This window comes from Vidua chalybeata, chromosome 1, assembly GCF_026979565.1.
Source record: "Vidua chalybeata isolate OUT-0048 chromosome 1, bVidCha1 merged haplotype, whole genome shotgun sequence".
NCBI lineage: Eukaryota > Metazoa > Chordata > Aves > Passeriformes > Viduidae > Vidua > Vidua chalybeata.
Window position 1 is genome coordinate 36,234,397 of NC_071530.1, and position 12,134 is coordinate 36,246,530.

Below are 12,134 nucleotides of genomic sequence, written 5' to 3' on the forward strand. Positions count from 1 at the left end.
TTAACTAAGTTTTAGGAAAGATTGCTGTGAGTTGCTAGATCATGTTCTAGCTCCTTGTTCTGTTCTTTTAAGATGCAATGGTAAGCAAACATTAGGTATGGGCTCTTGATTCAAAAAGGGCAAGTTCAGGTCCTGCAAAAGGCTGACAGAATGTAGCCAAAAGTATGTATATATGCAACCTACAGAACAAGCTGTCTCCAGAAAGGTGAATTCCCTGTGGTCTCCCCTCAAGCCCTAGTGGTAGAATTGGTTCCCGCTCTTCTCTTAGTGGTTTGTCTTTTTAAATATGCATAAGCAGCCATCTTCTCCAAGTATTTTGAAGAGTACATTTTGGTTCATGAAATAGATGCTGAATACAGATATCTTTTTGTTCAGACTTGACCAAATGTAGGGACCAGCACAGTTTTTTTTTTTTTTTTTTTTGGACTACCTAACATCATGTTATAAAATATTTCAGTTAAAAGCAAGAAAATTCCCTTCTCATTAATTCTGAGATATTTTGGAACACACATATAAATTTGGGGAAAAAAAAATTATAGCTCCTATCATAAACAAACAATGACGCTGTCCCAGGAAAAATATATTTCACTCTCATGGGCTTTCATTGAATAAAGAGATTTTGAACTGAGCTCCTTAAAATATCAATGCTCTATATTACTCCCCAGATACAGATATAAATCTTTATAATAGTGCACTTTACAAGCAGCACTCCTGAGTCTTTTTTTGATTGGTAATCACAGTGTTTCCTTATTAATACAGTAAAAAATGTAAAAGACATAAACAGATTGCAATCTATCTGTTCTTTCTGTATGGAGATACATCAGCTTCTGCTTTAAGCAGTCCTAATGTTTTAGCCATCATACTTTTTATGGGTTTATATGGAAGGAAAATGTACCAGAAAACTGAATTCCATGACAGCCATTCTGTGAATAAATCCAGTTATCTTTGGTATCCTGAATGTAATAAAAATGTACAAAAGTTAAATTTCTGCATCATCACAGAGTTATGTTGACTGTTTTTAATGTCAGTAGGGAAACAGATTTCTAACCAACAGGTTTTTTTCCCCCAAATACTGCCTAATTTCAGGTTATGTTTTCATTAAAACAGTGTCTAAGAGACACTGTATGCTTACTAATCCTGATACTAAAATATCTGATGAAAATATAAAAATATTCAGGAATAAAAACCAATCAACATTTTCGATGAAATGTAACAGTCCAGATACTCCTAATACTTCTAAGCCTCTTAATTTTCCTATACCCTTGTGCCATGACTTATGAAATTTCTGATGACCAAACTGCTTCCCTCCCCAGTTACAGAGGCAATATGTCTTCCTCACACCTTGATTAATGTTATGTTTGTGTTTGGTAGGGAGCTGTGAATATGTAGGCTTCCATAACTTGGCATAAATTCTGGTAAGCGCACATCCTTCCCACTGGCAACTTGTATTTCTGGAAGAATTCAGCCACATTCCTTACCTTCTTTTTGTATGCCTGGACAACATTTTTAGGAAGTCTGGTCTTTTCCATTGGAAAGGCAGAGCAACAGGGTTGATTTTTTGTTGTTGTTGTTTTACTTGGGGTTTGTGGGGTTTTTTTTGGTTTTTGCTGTTTTTTTTTTTTTTTTTTTTTTTTTTCAGTTGTTGTGGAAGGTGAAGAAGGATTAAGATTTTTTTTCTTACACCGTATGTTGTCTGCTGAAGCAAATGTTTTGAAAATCCAGGAACTGGGTGTCTTTAGAGCAGAGCACAATTTTGGCAGTGTTGGGTGTTGATATAATTCCCATTTCAGAATATTATTTTGGCTTTTTTGCTATTCGCTGTTTGCCAGCTGTCATTACCTGTTAGAGTCACTTACAATGAAGACAAATGGAAAGTGAGCCTGTTTCTTAGACTCAAGGCAGAGTTAAAGCAAAGCCTGAATGCGCCAACACTATTTGTCACTGTCAGTAAGACGCTTCCATAGTGCTGGTGAAGCTCAAGCATCTCTAGAACAGCTCAGGCACTGGTCTACCAGGGCCATGCAGATGTTGAACCCACCTTATTCCACCAAGTATTTGTACAGTAGGGCATGCTAATCTCTGGAACATGAGCAACTGATGCAATACACACTTCTTGAACTACACTGTATGGCTTTAGGAGCATCTTCTCTGGGTTTTCATAGAATATCCCCCAGTTATCCCAACAACATTCCTTTGAGTCATTTCGTGACTCTGTATATAACCTTTGAGGGGATGAATAGTGAAGTCAATAGCAAAGATAAATTCTGTAGTTCTGTATTATTAGGCTTCCATGGAATTATAGTTACTCTACAAAGATTGTGTTTACAGCTTAGGTGTATAATTTCTAGGGTAACACTGGGAACTTTCTTGCTACTCAGTCTTAGGGATAATGATAAATATTTAATAGGGATGTTGTTGCCATGTCATAGGACATTTCATGAGAACGCTATGGAAACACAGATTGGTTGAAGAATCTATTCAGCACTACAAAAGCTGGCTGGATGACCACTTGCAGGTTATCAAAAAAAGGATTTCCTGTCAAAATGCAAATTTATGTTGATTAATATTTTGCAGAGATCTTGTTACCTTTTTGGTCTATTTCAGTGTGATACGATATGAACCTTATGGGAAATATATGTTTGCAATATTTTAAGGTTATATGAAGCTGGACACACAGCAAAGGGTGCTGTAAAATGGGAGCAATATTCAAAATTATTTTGACAAGTTGTAGATACAGACTGAAAAATGGATGGAAAATCAAATGATGCAAGAAAGCAGGTATTTCAGGTAACAAAACAGGGCAAGAAATTTGGTTAGGATCAGGTTTTCAGAATTAGTTTTGGGGTTAGTGTGGATCATAAATCATGAGGATTTGGAAGAGATAAGATTAGTGATGGGATTTATAAACAGGAAGGCAGTCTGTCATGCTGGAGAAATGCTTGTACTCTGGTCAGAAATGGTAATACCTAGCTTGATTGCTAGGTCTATTTTTTGAGACTTCCAAATAAGAGCTGGATCATAAAGGAGTTCAGAGAAGGAATGTGGAAATGGTGAAAGTTCTGGAAAAGTGACTTTCATGAAGTACTGCAGTAGAATTTGTAGAGTTTGGTGATGACACATAGCTGGAGAGAAACCTAAGGCGCTGAGATGTGGGGTTTTCTGGTTCTGCATAGAAAATTCATACCTGCAGTACTGTTTGCAGGCTGGAGCAATCTCGTGGAGGAGTAGCTCTTTGGAGTCAACCATGTGTTGGTCACAGAGGGTAGTAAATTTGTAACTCCAAGTCTTCCCAAAGTGCAACACATCGATGTCCTGGTTATCATACACAAATCTTAAATTCTGTGGTATCATAATTAAACATTAAGCATTACTTATACAATTTCTTGGTTGGCTCTGGCACTCTATGTATATATAAATTAAAATATTTTTGTCTGACTCTATTTCTCTGCAAAATAATCAAATCAACATTGGAACTTTTAGAAACTATAATGTCTGCTTATTCCAAGTAATGCTTATTCTAATACTGAATATCTTGTCTTGGTAATTGCTCAGAAATTGTCTGTTGGTGCAATGTGTCTGTGGAATCACATGTACAGTAGAAAGGGGCTGTGCTGAAGACTCATGATGGCAAAAAAAAGTGACACATTAATTGACTGGGGTGGACTGTAACACAGCAGAACATAACAGAAAAATGGGGAGGGTACAATGTTGAAGAAGCCTTCAAAATAGATTGGACCACAGAAGTAATCTTGTTCCTCCTTTTTGCCTAAGGTGGAAGAAGGATTCCAGATTATGTTTAACCCATTTTTAAAAATCTCCCATCCTTGCTGAAATTTTCACATAGTTCCCAGAGCTATATAACTTTTTTTAATACACACACAGACACACACATAGGAATTTTCTGTTGAAAAATAAACCAATTGCCAAATGCTTCTTCTCGTGACTTCAATGATTCCTTCATTCCCACACCAGAGTGTGAAGGTTAGGGTTTATCATACATTTCTTTCTAATTATACTCATTTTCTAAACATCTTACTACTGTTCCTGCTGCTCTTCTCTTCAGTCTCTTCAATTTGTCTACATCTTTCATAAAGTATGACACTGAGAGCTGACACAGAAGTACCGCTGAGATTGCGAGCAATGAGGAGAGTGAGACAATTTCTTCCCATGTCTTACACAGGATGTTCTGGTTAACACATGTCAAAATGACATCTGTCATTTCTTTTTGTAACAGCGTTACACCATAGGCTGGGAATTAGTTACTCTGCTGTCTTCCACCACACCAGGCCCTTGTCTATGCCACTGGCTCCTGACTCATTAAGCACAAGTGCATCCGTGCCTTTGGGGATTTTTATTTTTTCTCTATGGATCCTGTACTTTCCACCTTCCTGCACTGGGTTTTGTTCTGTTGACTTAGGAACCATGTTAGTATGGCTAGGGAAGGATCTCAGGCTCAACCAGAACACGCAAAGTGTCAGTATTTCAGAGATATAGTGTGTTGGCAGCTAATGAGCTGGGAACAACACTATCTCCTGATGGTTGATATGGACTCATTCTTGTGATCCTGGGTCATGTCAAGGACTGAACTCTGTGCTCTGGTGTTTTTTTCCTTGAATTATCTGTGTACTGTAGCAGTTATGACAGCAGACACTGGGCTGTCTCAGGGACTAGACTGATTGTGAAAGCTGGTGTTAGCGTGTAGCATGAAAGATAGTGGTGAGTCCTGTCAAAACTAAAGATCAGACTGGGCCCCTGTACCTATTACTTTGCATGAAAAAAGGAACAAATCCTAGGGCTTTTTTCCAAAGCACCGTAAGCATTGCAATCCTAGATAAAAGAGGAAATATTCCACTGTTTAGTCACATTTAGTCTAGGTTTCCATAAATCCCTGATCATGGGTATCTTTACAAATTGCACTGTATGGAGAACTAAGCTGCCCTTGAATATTAATAACCCAGACTAGCCAGATCAATTCTGTATTAAGGTCATGTCACTCACTGCCTGCCTGGTGATGTCAGGGCAGTTCCAACAGTCTTTAAAGTACCACATTATTTAAAGCCACAAATGTTAATTAAAACTTTTGCTTCAATTAATGCACATATTCAGAAATGACTTGGAGTTGTCTAAAATGCTGGGCTTTAGTCTATAATGGGAATATCAGTGGAAACTCATAGGTGCCAAAGGCTTTGCATGTTCTGCCCCCAGCTTTGGAGCATGGTGCCAGCTGAGACTCAGAATGTTAATTCCATAAATGCCTTCAAGTCAAGACTACAGGCATGTTTGTTTAATCTGGTTTTTCCTGAACAATAGCTTTGTCTCTGGGTGCATTCTCTAAAGTGCTCTAAGATTTTTTTTTGTATGTGTGTGTTTTTTTTTAACGTGAAGAGCACCACATACGTAAATGTATAAAATGTGAGATGTATTTTTAATGTGCAGTGATACATTTCTCTTCATCACCCTATACAAAAAAGGAAACTTGCATTCATTTGATTCCAAGAACTTGAAGACTTTTTTTATACTAGCAATGAAGTTAAAAAAAAATCAGCCCTTTCTAAACTTGTATATTACATAAATAATGAACATTAATGCAGTTTCAAAAATGGTAGCAATCATTTCTCAAATGTATTGTTATTTTAATACTCACAAGAGATTACTTTGATTTTCTGAATAATATCTAGGTTTACAGCGAGAACTGCACAGCCTATGTGAGTAATATGAGACCTAATTATGTTATACCCTGAAATCAATAAATATGTGCTCTTAAAAGTGAGTTATTGATGCCATTTGAGCAAAATCACCTTACCTAGACTCATGATGCAAACTTGGACACGCCAAGTTTGGTTGGAGGAAAAACCAAACCCATCCGAGTAAAGCTGCTATTTTGCTGTTGTTTATCTCCCTCTCACCTTCACCTTCAACCCTCCCCCATCTCTCCTGCTTGCCTTCACCTGGCTGCCTTTGCTCATTTGCAAATCTCAATTGAACACTTTTTTTTTTTTTTTTTTAATTTGCAAGAAGAAATGCAAATTGCTAAAATGCAAATGCTGGTAGTGACAAGAAGCTATATGCAAAAATAAGATATAGGACTTTGATATAGAATCAATTGTGTCTGTAGGAATGACAAATGATACTCATATAGTTAAAATGCTGCATTTATTTTGCCACGACTCTCCATGTGGACATTCTTACTTAGAAATAAACAATTTTTGTTTCCAGTTTAGATAAACTGCTTTCAAAGCAACAGAAGCTAAAATGGATAAACCCATTCATTTTATTCACATGCACACATACATTCACATCCTTATGGATGAAAAAGGGGGTTATATTGTCCAGCTACAGTGGTTTAAATTCCCACATTATTATATATTGTTATAATTTTTGATATAGGCAGGCTCTTATGCTCCATATGGCTTCCATATGCACAAACCCTTGGTTACTGAAGATGGATGAAAGCCATATTGTTTTTTAATGCACGTGCTGAGGAAAAAGAGCTATCACTAACCTGTGAACTGATTATACCTGGTATACTTAAACTGATGTTAAAGCATAACTGTAGCTGCATAAAGCTATGCCTGTAGCAGAAATCTTTGGTAGGATACAAAAGACAATTAAAAGCATGTTATAATTTTTCAAAAGGGATTTCCATTACTGGCAGAAGTTTATAATGACATTTTTGCTGGAAAGGAAATGTTTTTGTTGATGTAGCTAATTTTATGGAAGGAGATGGCAAAAGCTGTGCTAGAAGTGTCCTGTTGGTGGTACAATGGTAGTCACAGTAGGACTGGTTACTGATAGAGCATCCCCAAGAAACCCTTCCTAGTGTAGACCGGACCTCGGGGTTCATTTCAAAAGGTGTTATGTAAATGGGGTGTTAAAACCATTGTGACAGCAGAGAATCAAAGACCGTTCCCTGAGGGGGAAGGAATATGCAAGACTGGCTGGAGACAGTCCAACAGTTTGGGATCAGGCTGTCTTCCTCTGCAAGGATCTGGGTGAGACAGCCAGCAGGCAAAATTGGCTTCATTTGGCATGGCAGGGCCACAAACCCCTCTGAGCTGAGGGCTAAGTCCAGGGGCATCTGAGAGCTTTGGGAGTGTGGATGGCTCATGTCATGGAGTTCAAGCCTTCTTTTGGGCCCCTGTTTGGTTTTGCTGAGACTTCAACATGAAGTGGAGAAGCTGCTGTAGTGGGGAAAATGCAAGTGTTGGGGGAGAGGTGCAAAGGCCTTGTGCAGGCATTCACTGCTGTTCTGCACAAAGGGAGGATGAGCAAAAACATGCAGACACACATGGTCCAAGCATCAGAGGTAACTTTCACATAGCACCCAGAAGTTTCATGGTTCATTTCCTGTGATTCTGGATCTGTGTCTTCAGAGAGGTCATAGGCAGAGGTCTGCTGAAATTATTTGTTCATAAATTTACAGAGGTCAAAATACTGAACCAGAATGAAGAACAAAGCTGCATGTAACCTTGGGTAGAGCAGTCAATAGTCTCTGCTTTCATTCTGCTCCCTCCTGCCCCTGTGCACCCTTAGACATTGACTGGATTGTGAATTAAAGTCCATGCTGGGCAAATCACTGTCAGCATGTAATACAGCCTGAGTCCAACAGAAGTGCTCTTGATCTATCAGCAACATGAAAGAAATATTACACCCCAGTGGCAGCAAGCAGGGGAAAAAACAAATAAAATGTTATTATAATATTTCCTGTGAAGGAAGTTGGGATAATATTGTGGCTGGTAGCTGACCAGCTGCTTTCATTTAATATTTTTTCTAATTTTAGTCAGTGTTGGTCAAACAAACACAGCTTTCAGGGGATTTCCTTCAGTGTTAACAGACTGTCGTGTAGTTAGTTGAACAGAAGCTCTGCAGTGTGAGGTATGATCAAGAAATGTGCCCTTTTTAAAAATAGTGCTGCATTGATACAATTATCTGCTTGAGGGGGCCAGATTTTCCAGACCTGGGATCTAGACCGTGCTGTTCATTGGCTTAACGCTGCTGTAATTGCACATCTCTGGGGGGCTGGATTTGGATGGGCCAGACCTGCTCATGGTGGTGCAAAGCATTAAGGAAAATTGAGAAATTCTGTATTACAGTCTGGCCTGGGTAGCTCAACCCCTGGAAACGGCGGCTGTAGCTGGAGGTGCGAATGTACTGCCTCGCACCTGCAAAAAGGAAGTCTGGGACTCAGCCCTCTAAAATTATTCCTAGGTACAGAATGGGCTATTATAGTGGAGTTTTCAAAGAACTCTTTTTAGGGCGAAAAATAAAATTCGCTGGCTGGCTGGTAGCTGAGAGTCATAGACAGTCTGCCACTGTGTACTCAGTGCCCAATGTGCTGCTTATTCTAAGTTGAGCTGCTAAATTGCCCAGTGTTAATAATTTGTTGTTTGTTGCAGTGGTGGAGCTGCCTGCCTGCTCCTGGGGCTATGGCCATTTAACCATTCCCTTCCTGAGAGGTGCTACTCTCCATCCTGGTCTTGACCCTCTTTTTTGCTGCCAAGTTGCAAGACCTTTACATTGCAAGTCTTTTGCTTTGCAAGAGCTTTTCAGGATGTGTTGAATGCTTGCATAACTCAGAGAGCTGGCTTCCACTTGAGATCCCTAAAATCCATCACATTAGGATTCAGAGCCACATGCTTCTCTAACATTCACAACCAAAATGTCATGGCCATGTGGCTCCTGCATTCAGCAGAATTATGGTTTGCTACAGATGTTTATGAGTGCATGGGCACAGTTAGAAAGTTTGCTGTCCAGTCTCCATTCTGCATGAAGGGATTTGAAGAAAAACCCAGGCACCAGATCCATTTTAGAAACTGTAAAAGCTGTTTTGGGGTATTCAGGAGTCCTGACTAAATTCACCCGAATGTTAACAAATTGTGTTTATGTGTTAAAGGGAGAGGGAACAGCTTGAAACATATGCCATCTTGTATCTGTTTCATATAGTACTATTATAATCAGAAACTCTATATCATCTTGGCTTTCTGATATTTATGCTCCATCAGTCCATCATGTCCATAGCACACTGATTCAGTTGAGAATTTAAGTGATATTTTCATTTTGATTATTAGTTGGTAATGGAAAACACAGTCTGATATCTCAAAATCAAACTGTGAACGTCTTTGCTGAAGGCTTCAATGGTGAAACTGCAGCTCTCTGAAAACAACTCTCTGAGACAACTGGTACGCTTGCAAATAGTGTAAAGGAAGAAAAGAAAGATGGAATAGTGAATTACCAGAAGCAAGGACCAGGAAGAAGAACCGTTTTCTGGCTACAAATGTCTGTTTTAGAACGACAGAGTGCATATATTCAAAGAAGGCCTGGAAAGGTAGTCTTACTGAAGGCATTCTGAGGCTGGCAATAGTCTTCTTATTACCAACACTTTACAAATCAAATTTAAAATCAAACACTTTCTAAAATATGTAGCCACAAGAAGAATTCAGTCCTGTTGAACTGTGTTTAATTTTTAAAAGTTTTATAAAGCTATTCCTCAGCAAAACAATCAAGACATATGAAAAAGAGAACAGCATTTGGAAATTACAGCAAACAATAGACTTTGCTCTTCAGAATATGTTCACAAATCTTTACTCTTCATTTATTATTTTGCTAGTGTTGCGAGCAAAGCTATCTATAACTAGCAGTGGATTCAGAGAAACAGAAAAAAAATGTGCATTTGTGACTACTACAAAGAAAACATGAAACAGAGGACACATCATGGGGGACACCTGCCATTAGTTCAAAAAAGAATAGCAGACATTCTTCTGGTAGCCAAAACCAGGATTATAGTCACAGCATTAAGCAGACCACAACATCTCTTTTGGTGCTGTAGTTCTGATGCCACTTCAATCTGGTGTTCTGTCTCTAATCACTATCTATAGACCTTGCCCTGAGGCCATCTATTTGCAGAGGGTGTGGCATGCTTTTCTACCAGCTTTGCCCATTGAAAATGGCAGAATTCACCCTGTAAAGGGCTTGCTCTTAATTTTTCATCCTCAATTAAAAGAACCACACACTTGCCATATTAAAATTTAAAATTGTGTTTATTGAGACATATGGGTATTTACTATGTGCAAATGTTATGTTTACTTTGAGATGTTTTCATATGTGCATATTTCTGTTAGTGATAATATTATTATGGTAATTCCTACATAAATGTGTATAGTATGTATTTTGAGTATCTCTGGAAGTATTTATTAGTTGTCTTGTTGCTAATCACTTTCAGATTGTAGAATATTGAATAGTGGGCTAAATAATTCACATGCATGTTTATTTCCCTTACCTTTTAAGGAATATTTCAGGCAATATAAGGTCAGTAACTTGTTCTGACAAATCACATTTGGTTCAGTGTATTGAGAACTTTTATGAAAAGAGATCTGAGGAGGATCATTGTCAAACTCTTGGAAAATATTTTGCTGGGGGAGGAGGAGGCAACATTGCAGTTTATATAAGTGAGAACAGAGTCTGACCTACAGATACAAGGAAATGATTAGAAAACAAAAACAGTTTGGAAGCCTTATAGTCAGAGATGCTTTTAGTCTTAGTGTGCCATTCAATTAAGCATCCTCTAAGAATGTATTGCAATGCTTTCTCATATTTTCTCATTAAAAAGCCAGTTCCTTGAAATTATACTAGGAAAATCTGTGGCCACCAAAATAATCCCCTTATTATTGCTCATGACCATGGTATTACTAGCTCTGAGGTGACAAAGTTAAGGGAAGACCAAACACTGTCCCCTGAAGTGCACAAGAGTTTTGATTCTCACTTCAGCAAGGCTCTGATTTGATAGATTTCAACATAGCCACTGCAAAATTACCGGGACCTAACATTCTCTAAAATTGCCTGAAACTCATGGGTACACTGGTAATGTGACATAACTGAAGGTCACATCTACACCAGTATCTTAGTTCAGATAAAAATTGTGGGCTAGAATAGGGCAAAAAGTAATCCCTGCTTTTGGAATCTCCAGGGCATACAGGACCATGGTTACACAGAACCTCCTCATAGACGTGGAAACATGATGGAGGAGATTATGAAAAATATAAAGAAGAAAGTCACATTAATTATTGTTGTCATTCTTGGTATGCTGGCTGAATTACTTCAAGATAAATTTGGCTCAGTCTTGAGAAGAAAATTCTGTGATACATGTGTGTACTTATAAGGGTAGTGGAATACACTCAAACACAGTTTTGCAATGACCCACTTCATCAGTGCATTCTCCTTACAACAGCAGCTGGTCAGCTTTATAGCAAATGATTTACAAGGCAAGTACCCTACTTTAATTATGGTGATAATCATGCTTTATCAAATGTATTTTAGCATCCTGATAAAGAAAAAAAATTCTTATCATAAACATATTACCTTAAGCACTATCCAAATGGTTTGTCTCTTGAATGTCACTTTGGTATTCATCAGGTAGGTAAAGCTTGGAATCTTCACCAAAAATAAAAAAATAAAAGGAGCATTGATGTAAAAATTACATCAGAAAAGAAGAGAGAAAAAAAAATCTATTTACTACATTACGAATTCTTTTTGTTTTGAACACGATATGAATCTTGTAATGGCAAGTCTTATATTTCTGTGAATTTAGCAGATGGAGGAAGGATGTATGAAGAGCTCCTAGTCAACTGACAGAATAATTTACATGAAATCTTCACCTCTGAAAACAAAAGGATTCCTAAGCAGTAAGAATCATAGCAGATACTGAATTAGAAGGGACCTACCAGGATCTTCAAGTCCAACTCTTAAATGAATGGTCCATGCAGGGAGAGAACCCATAACCTTGGCAATATTAGCACCACACTCTAACCAGCTGAGCTGATCTCAGGATCAAGCACATCCCAAAACCCCTCCCCTTGATGAAATGAAGCTGTATGATTTGCAGTTATATGGGAGAGGGATTTTCTTAATATGTTTCCTTGTTGAAAAAGAGGGGCCTCGGCTAGATTTATGGGTTTAAATAGGTCATGTTTTTATCATGAGCACCAAGTTTTCTAAGTGGGTGGGTACTGTTAAACACACCAGGATGTGTCACAGCAGCGTGGGGCTGTAAAGGCAGGCCAGTAACTCAAAATATTTCAAATTGTTTCAAAATTTGTTAGGGATGAATGCTCCTGAGCACCTCATGTTTCCATACATTT